Here is a 14,182-nt window from a genome sequence, read left to right as displayed (position 1 = left end):
CCAACACAAACACATACACACTCAAATACACAGACACACATATATAATCTTAAAGAGCCAACATACACACACGCAATCTTTCTCACACACACGCACAAATACACACAAAAAAAATACACAAAATACACATACACGCACACGCGCACACACACAAACACACATATATACTCTTAAAGAACCGACACAAACACGCATTTACACACAAATCCACACTCAAAACAATTAAAATACACACACATTCCCATACACACAAAAAAAACACTGACACAGACACAAAAACACACACACACAAAACACATACACACACCACACTGCACATACAGACCAACCACCGCGCACACCGCAGTAAATCCTTCACTGCCTCGCTCACCAAAAACGCTGCCCAAGAAAATCATGCACGAAAAAAAATCTCCAATTTTTTAAAATTTTGTTATAAACCGTGTGAATGACAGTTATTCAACGGCTAAAATTACAATGATCTTTTACAGCATGCTTTGAATGTGGAGAATTCAACAACTCAAATGTCGGTTTAGTTGCAAAATTTAACCGCGTTCACTTGCAGTTAATAAATTTACTTCAACTAAGCTAAGGTATCTCAAGATAAAGTAAACATTATCTTACGTTTACCTTAAATTATGTTAAAGTGTAACCAGGAGGCTAGGTAGTGGGCGCTTAAACATAATTTTTCGAGCCTGATCATCCAATTTTTTTATACACAAATGTAAAAGAGAGAGATAGTAAATTTTCAAAAATTAACATTGTAATTAAAAATATTTGGTGTAGACATTACAAAAAATAGCTTTAAACTCAAACCACAAAGTAAGAAATAATGCCGCGTCAGACAGGGCCAATGAGGTCTGACATTGATGAGATTACGATACAAGACAAGCAACAAAATCAAATAAAACCAACAAACATTAGTTACGACCAAATTGATTTTTTAAAACAGCTATAATTAAAATCAAAATAGCATCACTTAAAACCTAATTTGAATAAATTAACTTGTACTTCACTAGAAAAGTGAACTGTCGTTAATGAGATTAGGTAACAAGCAAAATAAACAAAAATGACAAAGTTAAAAATAATTTTATATTTTATAAAAACATTTAATTTCAATGTCATGAGAACTTCAAACTAGCAGAGCTATTGTTGATAATTTTAACATATACTTGGCGACATTGACAAAAAGTTTAAGCAAAAATGTGAACAGAAATTCAAACTTTGATCACTTCGCGGAAGAAACAAAGTTTAAAAAAAATTCAATTAAATATTCTGTGCTGTACGGGAATCGTACCACTCACAACTCTCTACGATTAATATATCGATTGTCCAAAGCTGATGGCAAAAAACCAGCCAAGCATGTAGTTCCTCACCCACTTTAAGGCGGGTCGGGACAAAAATTCAGGTTAAACTAATTAAACTAATTAAAAGTTAGGTAAAGCGTTATCAGCCATACCTTAATTAAAAGTGCGTAAAATTAAGAAAACATTAAATGAACTGTGTTAAGGTAAGCCTTAAATTTTTTGCAGCACTTTCTGTGCAAAAATTTAAAATTGTTGCATCAATCTCTATGCCTTTAAGACTCCCTAATGCTTTTTTCGTGTCTATTTTAAGTAACTCTGATGAATTCACAGAAAATTTTTGACATTTATCGAGAATCGCCCAGCCATTTGAGATATAAGCCAGAATTGAGAAATTATTTTTAACAGAGTCCTGTACCCTTACTTGGAACACTCACGACAAAATCTGGCACCGTGTTGCCAAAAAACCAAAGAAATCATTGTCTTGCCTTATCAAAAACTCTTGGGGTAAATTCACCTGACCTTACCTTGAAAATAGGATCAATTCCCCCGAACAAAAAAGATAGTAACTAAATTAAGAATAAATTTATTGTACGTTAGGGTAAATTCACAATAATCTTTAATAAATTTAATTTTTCCGTTTACGGTGGCGAGGCCTTAATTTTCAAGGTGCAATAAGGGTAAAGTTAGCATACGTTAAGTGAGTTAAAAAAGTCAGATCAACCTTAACAGTCAAGGTCAATTAGTGCTTTTTAAAATTATTTTAAATTTATAGTTACTCTGTGATCCATCAAAATATTGAATTATCCTATGCTATTTTTCAGCTCCTCTGCTTACTAATGAGCCACCAGCCGTCGCTATAAGTTTATGTTAGGGATAAGATTGAAACAAACTATTCATTTTAGACAGTCATCTATCTTAGGAGTAAATATGATTAGTTTTAGCCAAAGAAACCAGTTGAAATTAAGAATTTTTCATGTCCTAGATTTTAATTCATAGTTTCTCAACTTCCCGTCCTGTTCCACTAAAAAAGCACAAACCTACCCTCACACTGGCTTCTGTGTATACTAATTAAATTTCTGGAGCGGTGAATTTTCCATCTGTCACTGCTTGCCTTACACAATGTTGCGGATGCAACTTCAAGATGGCTAAATACGGAAGTTAAGATGATTTGCCGCAAAAAACTTGACTTTATGTCCCACATTGCTAACTGTCAGTTACCAAAAAACATGGAAACAAAACATCTGAATTTGACTTTTTCAATGCTAGAAATATGTTTTCACTACATATTAATGGTAACTAACCGACATTCAACCTTCTGATGTTACAATTACAGACGCTAACGATTACTTGGTTGTGACAAGAGCAGACAACGATCTCCTGCATGGATTTTTTACTGGAATCAGATGTCACCAAGAACAATTTTTTTTGGAAGTTGGGTTTCAGACGTCACCCCTACAAGAGGTTCTAGTTTTTCTACTGGTTTCAGACGTCACCAGCAGAAGTCCGCCCGAGGTCTCAGACGCCACCTCTGATGTCCTGTTCCCCGGTTAGATCGAGCCAAAAATCTCTAATTTTTTCGACAAAAAGCCACCAAATAATTGAAATTTGTCCCCCAAAAACCTGTTTTCTGCTACTATAACACCTCGATTGATAACCTTTGACTAGCTTTATTTTTCTAATAGCAAGTAAAAGCAATTTAACTACTTTGAAAGAAAAATTTGGTGAGAAAAAGGCCAAAAGTCAGAAAAACGGTCCCAAATTCAGAAAAATCAAAAAATCCATTTTGATTTTCTGATTGCATATTCTAAGGAAATACCAAAAAAGCCTTCGAACTATTTTTTTGAGCTAGTTTTCAAATAGCGAGAAGGCCATTCTAGTCGATATGTCATACTGGGGTCTTAGAAACAAGAAATGTTAGGAAATTTTTTTCTGAAATCAGAAAAATCAAAAAACCCATTTTGATTTTCTGGCCCCATATCTAATTGATTCACAAAATAAACTCTTAAACTATCTCTTTGAGTTAGTTTTACAGTAGCCAGAAAGCTATTTTGGTCGATATAGTATACTGAGTCATCAAAAACGAGAATTGTCAGAAAATTTTTTCTGAAATCAGAAAAATCAAAAAACCCATTTTGATTTTCTGACCCCATATCTTATTGATTCACAAAATAAACCTTTAAACTATCTTTGTGAGTTAATTTTGCAGTAGCCAGAAGGCTATTTTGGTCGATTTAGTATACTGAGTCATCAAAAACGAGAATTGTCAGAAAATTTTTTCTGAAATCAGAAAAATCAAAAAACCCATTTTGATTTTCTGGCCCCATATCTAATTGATTCACAAAATAAGCTCTTAAACTATCTTTTTGAGTTAGTTTTGCAGTAGCCAGAAAGCTATTTTGGTCGATTTAGTATACTGAGTCATCAAAAACGAGAATTGTCAGAAAATTTTTTCTGAAATCAGAAAAATCAAAAAACCCATTTTGATTTTCTGACCCCATATCTTATTGATTCGCAAAATAAGCTCTTAAACTATCTTTTTGAGTGAGTTTTGCAGTAGCCAGAAAGCTATTTTGGTCGATATAGTCTACTGAGTCATCAAAAACGAGAATTAACAAAAAATTTTTTCTGAAATCAGAAAAATCAAAAAATCCATTTTGATTTTCTGACCCCATATCTTATTGATTCACAAAATAAGCTCTTAAACTATCTTTTTGAGATAGTTTTGCAGTAGCCAGAAAGCTATTTTGGTCGATTTAGTATACTGAGTCATCAAAAACGAGAATTGTCAGAAATTTTTTTCTGAAATCAGAAAAATCAAAACAACCATTTTGTTTTTCTGACCCCATATCTTGTTGATTCACAAAATAAACATTTTCACTATCTTTGTGAGTTGGTTTTGCAGTAGCCAGAAAGCTATTTTGGTCGATTTAGTATACTGAGTCATCAAAAACGAGAATTGTCAGAAAATTTTTTCTGAAATCAGAAAAATCAAAAAACCCATTTTGATTTTCTGACCCCATATCTTATTGATTCACAAAATAAGCTCTTAAACTATCTTTTTGAGTTAGTTTTACAGTAGCCAGAAAGCTATTTTGGTCGATATAGTATACTGAGTCATCAAAAACGAGAATTGTCAGAAAATTTTTTCTGAAATCAGAAAAATCAAAAAACCCATTTTGATTTTCTGACCCCATATCTTTTTGATTCACAAAATAAGCTCTTAAACTATCTTTTTGAGTGAGTTTTGCAGTAGCCAGAAAGCTATTTTGGTCGATATAGTCTACTGAGTCATCAAAAACGAGAATTAACAGAAAATTTTTTCTGAAATCAGAAAAATCAAAAAATCCATTTTGATTTTCTGACCCCATATCTTATTGATTCACAAAATAAGCTCTTAAACTATCTTTTTGAGTTAGTTTCGCAGTAGCCAGAAAGCTATTTTGGTCGATTTAGTATACTGAGTCATCAAAAACGAGAATTGTCAGAAAATTTTTTCTGAAATCAGAAAAATCAAAAAAACCATTTTGATTTTCTGACCCCATATCTTATTGATTCACAAAATAAACATTTAAACTATCTTTGAGAGTTGGTTTTGCAGTAGCCAGAAAGCTATTTTGGTCGATTTAGTATACTGAGTCATCAAAAACGAGAATTGTCAGAAAATTTTTTCTGAAATCAGAAAAATCAAAAAACCCATTTTGATTTTCTGACCCCATATCTTATTGATTCACAAAATAAACCTTTAAACTATCTTTGTGAGTTAATTTTGCAGTAGCCAGAAAGCTATTTTGGTCGATATAGTCTACTGAGTCATCAAAAATGAGAATTAACAGAAAATTTTTTCTGAAATCAGAAAAATCAAAAAACCCATTTTGATTTTCTGACCCCATATCTTATTGATTCACAAAATAAGCTCTTAAACTGTCTTTTTGAGTGAGTTTTGCAGTAGCCAGAAAGCTATTTTGGTCGATATAGTCTACTGAGACATCAAAAACGAGAATTAACAGAAAATTTTTTCTGAAATCAGAAAAATCAAAAAAACCATTTTGATTTTCTGACCCCATATCTTATTGATTCACAAAATAAACATTTAAACTATATTTGTGAGTTGGTTTTGCAGTAGCCAGAAAGCTATTTTGGTCGATTTAGTATACTGAGTCATCAAAAACGAGAATTGTCAGAAAATTTTTTCTGAAATCAGAAAAATCAAAAAACCCATTTTGATTTTCTGACCCCATATCTTATTGATTCACAAAATAAACCTTTAAACTATCTTTGTGAGTTGGTTTTGCAGTAGCCAGAAAGCTATTTTGGTCGATTTAGTATACTGAGTCATCAAACACGAATAATGTCAGAAAATTTTTTCTGAAATAAAAAAAAAATCAAAAAAACCCATTTCAATTTTCTGACCCCCATACCCTATTAATTCACAAAATACGCTCTTCAACTATCTTTTTGAGTTAATTTTGCAGTAGCTAGAAAGTTGTTTTAGTCGATACAGTACACTAGGATCCCAAAAACAAGAAAGATCAGGAATTTTTTAAAAATTTTTCTGAAGCCAGAAAAATAATAATAAAAAAAACTCCTTTTGATTTCCTGACCTTATATCATGTCTATTTGCAGTTTGAACTCTTATGCTAGCCCTGTTAATTTTACACTGGAGAGAAAGCTATTTAGGTCAATACATCGAATTGTGATGTACACATCCCCTTGAAAGCAAACCAAGTTGTCAAAATAGCCCTTTGACTTTCCGTGCAATTGCCGAAAATTGATTATTAGTAGATATATGAGTCAGCCTCAGAAAAAAAAGAAGTTAAAAGGACTTTCGAAAAAAGAAAAGAAAAACGGTTTCGATTTTTTCGGACTGCACAAAAAAAACCTATATTTTAAATCAAACAGTCTAACTCATTTTTTGAGTAAGATTTTGAAATTGTCTCAAAATTTTTCTTTTCGAATATATTATATCCGGAGTCTGGAATCAATAAGAGTTACAGAAAAAATTTCGAAACAGGTTTCTTTAAAAATAGAAAACACTTATTACAAAATCCCAAGAACACCTCCGATAAAGAAAGCAAAACACAAAAAACAACTTCCCAACTAGAACAAAGCTTTGATTTTTTTGAAAGATTTGCAAAACGATATATATAAAATATAGCCTTCAGCAGAAAAAAAAGCAAAAAGTTTTCCCCTGTTAACTTTAGGAACCGTTTAATTTTTTCCTTGTCCGCGGTCACAAACGTCACCGAGAAGAAGTCCCTATTCCCCTGCTGGTCTCGGTAGCCACCAATCAGAACAACAAATTTTGCACGGTTCCAGTAGTTACCGAGAAGAAATCGATAATTTTTACTGGTTTCAGAAGTCACTATTGTGAAATGAGAAGCCTTTTCTTTTTGGTATCAGTAGTCACCCCATTTAGAAGATTTCAATTATTTCAAGAAGAGCAAAACATCTCTCAAGAACCTCAAGCAGTTTTACACAGTAAAGTCTTTAGTGGCTTTTCCTAAATCAACACAGAGACAACTCAACAACCAAAGTTTTTTCTTGTAACCCTCGTTGCCTAGTCGCTCCGCAAAAAAATAAAAAAAGAAAAAAAAATTATAAATTTTTTTTTTCAGCAACCTCCTTTTGGAATTCTCGTAAAAGTAAAACAGTAGAACTAATTGTTTTTGCTTACATTCAGGGAGAAAGCACAAACTAACCATTACAGTCATTGTCCGAAGAAAAAAAACTATTTGAAAACAAAAAAGAAAATCTATTCGTAGCAGTTATTTGGTCCTGCAAAAAAAAGACGATAAACGTTCGAACGAGTTTTTTTTCTTTTTTTAGCAAATAAAATCTACTATAATTAGCACCACCACAACCTCAGGATTCTTGTTTTTGAAAATATTTGCGTCGCTGAACTTTTATAGGAAATTTTTGGCTGATTAGCCAAATTAGATTTTGACATCAAAAGTTCGTCGCTCCGGTTTTTAGCCGTTTTCATTTAACCTGAAAGACAAGCATAACAACAACAACAACAACAACAGAGATCAAAGATGTCGCAAAGGAACAACGACGAGTGTCAGTTTGCAGTGAACATGTTTAAATCAGCGGAAAGTTCTTTGAAAAGCCAGCTTGATTTGTTGCAGAAGGCAATAGACGATAGAAAGAGCTTCCGATCATTAAATCTACTGATAAGCAGAGCCAAAACGCTGCAAACAGAATTGGACAAGAAGACAGAAGCAGTTTTGAGGGCGAAGCCTCACCAGAGTACAGCAACTTCGATTCTCGACAGACAGAAAGCCTTAACATCCAGACTGCAGCAATCCGAACTGGAAGTTGACACATTGGACTATGATGGTCTATTAAGCCAGTCCTCAACAAGATTTCGCGATGACGTCACAATTCCTTCTCGCCCAAGCAGCCGACGACTGGATTCAGAACGATCAACACCAACACGCAATGTTATCATTGAAGAAACATTTGTCGAGCAAGCAGCCAGTTCACAACCGAACGACACAACAGTCTTCATTAACCCACCGCCCATTCCTCCAAGACCAGTCAAGCCATCACTATTCCTGAACAACCAGCAAATCCAGGATTCTCTCACTAGCCATTTGATAAATCAACAACAAAATTTCCATCAACAGAACAGAAACCAGTTTGTTGACTCCAACTCAACACATCATGCTAGTCATTATCATCCAACGGCATCAAACACCCTAGAACAACCCAATGCTAATCATCAGCAAGAAACCTTAACTTTGCCGCCTCTCAACATGTCAAACTTGGATCATCAGTTGAACCAAGAACCCAATTTCCTAACGGCAAAGGATTTAGAATTCAGCGGTTCCCAATCCAATCAAAAGCAGTTTGTTAACCGTTTCAGTTTATCTTTGACCCCTGAAAGTCAGAGAGGCTTCCGAAACGTCAACGTACCTTGTCTAACCCTTCAAGATGAAGGTGGAAACCCATTCCTTGGCAGAGCAATTATTGACAAGCCTCTTAATCATGGAACTGAATACCTGACAAAAGATCAAAACCCTCACTCATCTAAACAAAACTACGTTCAGCCTATGCATTATTGTTTCACAAACAATCTACAACCAACAACAGCTGCAAACGTAGTTTCAGATGTCCAGAGCTATTGTTTTTCAAAAGAACAAGATATTCAACTCAAACCTCAAAAGCCTGAAAACAGTTTTGTGCAACGTGTCAGTTCTTTCAACATCGGTCCCAATGATCCTGTAAAAAACACAACCTTGACAAACAGCTTCCCAATTCAGGGTTTAGCAGTTCAAAGGCCTCCTGTTTACCCATATACTACCCCAGCGCAAGCAAACATCCAGTCAGTGCAGAGCGATCTACAACTTCTTACAACGCATCCCACAACCTCTCAAGAAGCGAAAAAACCAGTCCATAGCTTCAATCCGGCTACTCAAACCAGTATGGTGGATATTGGTCAGAACAACACAAACGCTTATTTATCATATCCTTTACCCATTAAGAACATGGCAGCTGAACCCGCTGTAAATCAAAGTCATTCAAACGACGAAATTTTGCAGTTGCGACCTCCCCCTCTACCTAATCTTTATCCAACTACCATCTTGCCAACTTCAAGCGTAAGGCAGCATCAGGCTCCAGTGTTTGCTACAGCTGGACAATTTATCCCCTCAATGACCAATAGTGAACTTCAGCCAACATCTGTCGACCTAAAATGCTCGATCAAATTGCCGCCATTAAAATTGCAAAATTGTAACGGTAACCCCATGCACTATCACGAGTGGATAAATAATTTTTTCTCAATGGTTCACAATAACATTTCAATTACTGACACACACAGAATAACTTACCTACAGAATTCAGTGTCGGGTAAGGCAAAGGATCTGATACATGCTTACTCTTGTGATCCATCCTATTATAATACAGCCCTCAACGAGATAATGAGCCGCTTTGGCGACCCTTCAGTTGTTGTCAACGCTTTTATCAACCAATTAGAGAGCTGGAAATGTAACAGTTCTTACATTAAGCAATCCTTCATAGCATTCTCTTCATTTCTAAAGAGACTTGTCCAGGCTTTTCAGAACCTAGGTTTTCAAGCCGACCTTCAATCGTCTACTTTATTGAGGAAAGCGAAGGAAAAAATTCCCCACAACTTGCTTCTTAAATGGACTGAATACACCCTGACAGAGAATGTTACAACAACTACCGTTGTTAAGTTTAAAAAATGGCTTGATGTTCAAGCAAGAGTTTATGACAAAGTAAACCAGGAAAATAGAACCAGTACCTTCACTCACAACAAAAACGGTAATTATCCTGCTGTGACATCACAACAATCGGTTCAAGAACAATTTAAGCAAACAACTGCCAGACAGTCTCAAAGGAACGATTTAGATCAAGGAAAGGTTAATCACAACGGCTCGAAAAATGAGCAACAGTTTGCAAACAAGCACACAAGTTGTGTTCAATGTCACAAACCGCATTTTGTTGCAACTTGTTCAGACTACCATAAATTGTCCCCTGAAGGTCGATTTCAAACTATCCAGAAAAATAGCTTTTGTACAAACTGTTTAAGTAATCAACATCGCAGAGACACTTGTCCCTCCTCGAAGCGTTGTCAAGTGTGTAATGGTTTTCACCATACAACACTACATAATCCAGCTAAACAATTCAGCAGAACACATGCCGCTTTTACTACCAGCAACGTCCAACAGCAAACTAAAACCTCAGGTCAACAAAACTGGTCATCGAAAGACGACAACAACTCACAAACGCAAAAAAGTATTGAAGCAGCTCAGAAAAAAATAACACAATTCAAACTCAAAAGCAATCTCAGGTATGGAAATAATTTCGGAAATAATAATAATCAACAGTCATCGAAACGTGCGAATTTGAATGGACCTTCTAGCAGCCAAAATTTCAATGTCAACCAAATATCCAGTACACCGAAATATTGGTTTGAGCAGTTACAGCTGCTGCCAGTATCCTTTATCAAAGAAGATAAAGTATTCGACACGTATGCTCTCATTGACCCCGGCAGTCAGTTTACGTTTTTATAAGATGCTGTTTCTGACTACCTGGAACTCCCACGCGAATATCAATCTTCAACTACTGTTCAATATTTAAGCGTTGATTACGAAATGCCCCTATCAAAAATAAAGCAACCAATAACAGTTTGCCCTTTCAATCAGTTTGATGAAAAGTTCCAAATATCCAGAGCCTACAGCACCCCTACATTAAACGTTAATGCAGCCAATGTCACTGAGCTAAACTATGTTTGCGATGCATTCAATGAACTTCGACACATATATTTCCCAGACATTGCCGAAGGTAAGATTGGAGCACTCCTTGGTGTCAATGCTTTTGCCTTTACGCATCCTACTGAAGTAATTCAAGGCACCGAAATCCGCCCCTTCGGAGTAAAGACAAAGCTTGGATGGACACTTGCAGGAGAGTACCTGAACACAATAGGAAACCGCTCTTCGAAATCTTCTAATAAATCGAAAGTATTTGTATACCATGTCTGTCGGAAAAGTCCAGAACAACCCTTGGACAATTTGATACAAGAATTTTGGTCAATAGAGAACGATGGTACCAGAAAAGAAGATAATACTATCACTGAAGATGAAAAGTCTGCCATTCGAATACTTGAGAGTACTATCAACCACACAGGGGAAAGGTATGAAATAGGTCTTCCTTGGAAAGTACCTGCCAATCTTCAAAATAACTATTTTTCTGCCCTCAATCAGCTAAACAGTTTGAACAAACGACTTAATAATGATCCAAAACTAAGTGATATGAACCAACAGACTCTTGTCACAGATCTCAATAAAAATTACGTCAAGCCAGTGGAAATGACAGACCCACCCCCCCCCCCCCCCCGAGAAAATATGGTACTTGCCGCATCACCCTGTTCAAAGCGCAAACAAACCAAACAAAGTGCGTCGTGTCGCTAATGCAGCGTCAAAATTCAAAGGTGAGTCACTAAATTCCAATCTTCTAACAGGACCAGACCTCTTAAACAGTCTAATAGGAATTTTGGTCAGATTTCGTGAAAAACCTATTGCTATTTTGGCAGACATTGAAGGAATGTTCATGCAAATCGGCATCCGAAATGAAGATCAATCTGCACTACGTTTCCTATGGTCTATTAACAATGATGTGCGACAGTTTCAATTCACCAGATTGATTTTCGGTGCAACATGCTCACCATCTTGTGCAATTTTTGTCCTAAACAGATGCGCAGAGGACAACGTCGAGACATATCCAAAAGCACAGAGCGCTATATATTTTTATATGGATGACTACATCCAGTCCTTCGACTCTCCTGAAAACGCCAACGCGACTGCATTTGAAGTAAAGAATTGCCTGAGGGCCGGTGGTTTCCGCCTCACAAAATTCCTGTCAAACCGTCAACAGGCTCTTCAGTGTATTACTCCAGAAGACCTCGAGGAGCCCAAGAGTGAAACAAGAGTCCTCGGACAAAAATGGAACCTTGAAAAAGATACATTTTTCATGAAATCCCTAGGAGAATTCCCTAAAGAAGCTGAACAATACACTCAACGGAAACTTTTCAGTCTGGTGTCATCGATTTTTGACCCAATTGGGTTTCTTGGCCCAATGACAATAAAGTTCAAAATTCTTCTTCAGCAACTTTGGAAGTTAGGTAGAAAATGGGACGAGCCACTCCCAATTGAACTTCTACATCCCTTACAAAAGCTTCTTAACAGTTATCACTCTATGCCTCAACTTGAAATTCCACGACAGAGGACAACACAGAATCTACTGGAGACAGAGAACCAGTTGCATGTTTTTGTTGATGCATCAATTGTTGCAACGTGTGCTGTTGTCTACCTCAGGAGCTTGAATAAGACCAGCAACGAAGTACAAACTGCATTCGTGATCGGGAAATGCAAGGTAGCGCCCGTTAAACAGTTGAGCGTTCCAAAGTTGGAACTAGAGGCATCTGTCACAGGTGTTCGACTCCTGAATTTTGTTAGACATGAACTCTCTGTTGAAATCAGCAATGTTTTTAATGGACGGATAGTCAAGTTGTACTTGACTGGGTTGATTCTTCCAAGAAGCAACCAGTTTTTGTTGCTAATCGCATTGCAGAAATAAAAGTAAAAATTAAACCTGACAATTGGAATCATATTGCGACAAACTTAAACCCAGCTGATCATGGTACTCGTGGTTTAGAACCCAAGGAAATTGAAGCAAAATGGTTTAAGCCACCAGATTTTCTCTCCACAAATGATGTCTTTTGTAGACCTACAAAGCAACTGCCGATTTGTGCTGAAACAACACGATCTGCCTTAAGAACCAAGAAACCAGTACTCGACCCTAAACAGTTTTCAACATGGACAAAGATTTTGCTAACGATAGCTACTGTTTTCAATCTGATCTACAGAGCGAAAAAACAGCATGACAATCACCATCAATACACTGTTGAAGACACTGAGATATCAAAATCTTACTTGATACAAATGTCGCAAGTCAATAGCTTCCCAACCGTCATCGAGTTGCTAAAAAGTAGCCGTAAACTGGACCCGAAATTCAAACACAGGTCGTTAAACCCAATGCTTGATAAGAACGGTATACTACGCGTCTGTGGAAGGCTAATTTTTGCTCCCAGTGAACTCGAGTTGGCCAAGCGGCCAATACTACTTCATGCAAAAGATCACATTTGTCGTTTATAACTCGAACATGCCCATCGCATCTGTGTGCATCAGGGAACGGAAGCCACTAAGGCTTTTGTACAGCAAAGGTACTACGTAATCGGTCTCCGCAGAACACTGCAGAGCATTAGATACAAATGCTTCCTTTGTCGACGTTTCGATCCGCAAAGCATTGAGACTTTTATGGCACCGCTACCTGATTGCCGCTTCCCGACTGAAAACAAACAATTTACATTTGCCAACTGCGGATTAGACTTTTTCGGCCCATTTTACATTGAGGAAGGAAAAGATAAGCTTCAGAAACACTACGGCCTCATCTTTACTTGTCTGGTAACGCGAGCTGTCCACTTGGAAACCTGTCCAGATTTGAATACAGACACTTTTCTGAACGCCTACCGCCGTTTCACTTCGCGAAGATGTCAGCCCGCTGATTTGTACAGTGACAACGGTAAGACTTTTGTTGGTGCCAAAGAAGAACTCAAAAGGTGTCTGAATGATCTCGACAAGGATAAAATTCACAAAGCACTTGCAGCACAGAACACCAAGTGGCACTTCAACCCACCTTATGGCCCTCATTTTGGCGGCGCTTGGGAGCGGCTGATCCAGAGTGTCAAGCGGACGCTCCTGATCATTCTAGGGTCAAGAAAGTTTACTTATGACGTTTTCCACACAATCATGGTTGAAGCAGAAGCTATGATGAACTCCAGACCACTTACAAACGTGTCGGACGCCATGGAAAACGAAGAACCATTGACGCCAAACCATTTTCTACTTCAGCGTCCTTACAACTCTCTTCCCCCTGGTATCTTCCCGTCAACCAAGCCAGCTAACATAAAGTCTTGGAAGAATGTTCAACAATTCCTCAACCACATCTGGAGGAGACTGGTCCGGGAATACCTACCGACCTTGATAAAGCGACCAAAATGGACCGAAAACGCCGGGAATTCACTCAAAGTCAACGATGTGGTGTGGATCCTGAAAGACTTCACCCCACGTGGTATTTGGCCTCTGGGAAGAGTAGAAGAAGTGTTCCCTGGACGAGATGGTAACAACAGAGTAGTTAAAGTGAAAACGGCTTACGGCACCTTCGTCCGCCCCGTGTCCGGTCTCGCCCGTGTTTTCGCTGATTAGCTTTTTTGTTGATATTTTTTGCGCTCCGGTTTTAGGCAAAGGGGGTTGCATATAGTTTTATTCAATTTAATTTGGGTTTATGGATTCTAA

The sequence above is a fragment of the Convolutriloba macropyga genome, chromosome 14, assembly GCF_964194025.1.
Source record: "Convolutriloba macropyga chromosome 14, txConMacr16.3, whole genome shotgun sequence".
NCBI lineage: Eukaryota > Metazoa > Xenacoelomorpha > Acoela > Convolutidae > Convolutriloba > Convolutriloba macropyga.
This window is presented reverse-complemented; position numbering follows the sequence as displayed.